Source organism: Acyrthosiphon pisum, chromosome A1 (assembly GCF_005508785.2).
Source record: "Acyrthosiphon pisum isolate AL4f chromosome A1, pea_aphid_22Mar2018_4r6ur, whole genome shotgun sequence".
Lineage (NCBI taxonomy): Eukaryota > Metazoa > Arthropoda > Insecta > Hemiptera > Aphididae > Acyrthosiphon > Acyrthosiphon pisum.
In genome coordinates, this window is record NC_042494.1 from 143,633,916 (window position 1) to 143,634,990 (window position 1,075).

Here is a 1,075-nt window from a genome sequence, read left to right on the forward strand (position 1 = left end):
TATTAAATTTTCAAGCTTTTTTATCCAACAAATAAAATTTTATTGATATTTTTAGAAAAAAAACTAAAAAAAAATGGAAAATGAAAATGTCCGTAAAGAGCTCAAAATAAATCAAAATATTTTGAAAATGTTATGGTGTATAGAAAATGCTAAGATAAACATTCAGTCAAAATTTCATATATCTACGGTCATTTGTTTTAAAGTTACACCAAAAACCAAAATCGATTTTCTCGAAAACAGATTTTGCGTAAAAATTCCCGTTTTTCCTTAATTTTTCTTTTGTTTTTCACGGCGCGTTTGAAAACTATTGGAAAAAATTTACTTTTGACCCCCCAAAGTACCAACTAGATTCACTTTCCTATCAGAAAAGGTACTGTTGAAGAAAATCCAAGCACTTTTACTGTCCTAAAACGTGATGACAGACACAAAAAAAAATAAAAAAATAAAAAAAAAAATAAAAAAAAAAATAAAAAAAAAAAATAAAAAAAAAAACACACATCATTGTAAAATCAATACATTCATCGTTCCACTCAGAATCTAAAATATACCTCACTAAATTCACAAAAAAACCCAAATATTTATGCAAAATGAGTTTCTAACAATATAAATTTCGTTTTTTTTTTTAATTCAAATACCTATAGTAAGTACACATTCATTACATTTTTCTAGAAATTAAATAATATATTTCAAAATATTTTGGCTCCATTTTTTTGAAATTAAATATATTCATTTAAATATATTTTTTTAGATTCTGAGTGGAACGACGAATGTATTGATTTTACAATGATGTGTGTTTTTTTAATTTTTTTTTTGTGTCTGTCATCACCTTTTAGGACAGAAAAAGTGCTTCAATTTTCTTCAACAGTATCTTTTCTGATAGGAAAGTGAATCTAGTTGGTACTTTGGGGGGTCAAAAGTAAAATTTTTCCAATAGTTTTCAAAAGCGCCGTGAAAAGCAAAAGAAAAATTAAGGAAAAACGGGAATTTTTACGCAAAATCTGTTTTCGAGAAAATTGATTTTGGTTTTTGGTGTAACTTTAAACGAATGACTGTAGATACATGAAATTTGCACTGG

The 1,075-nt window shown here is 25.7% G+C and overlaps 1 protein-coding gene across 1 annotated transcript in view; it reads right to left on the reverse strand.

Annotated features, from left to right (window-relative positions):
- Positions 1–1,075, reverse strand: part of LOC100167267 (homeotic protein antennapedia) — a 217,155-nt gene that overhangs the window by 203,659 nt on the left and 12,421 nt on the right. The gene's annotated exons all lie outside the window — the stretch shown is intronic.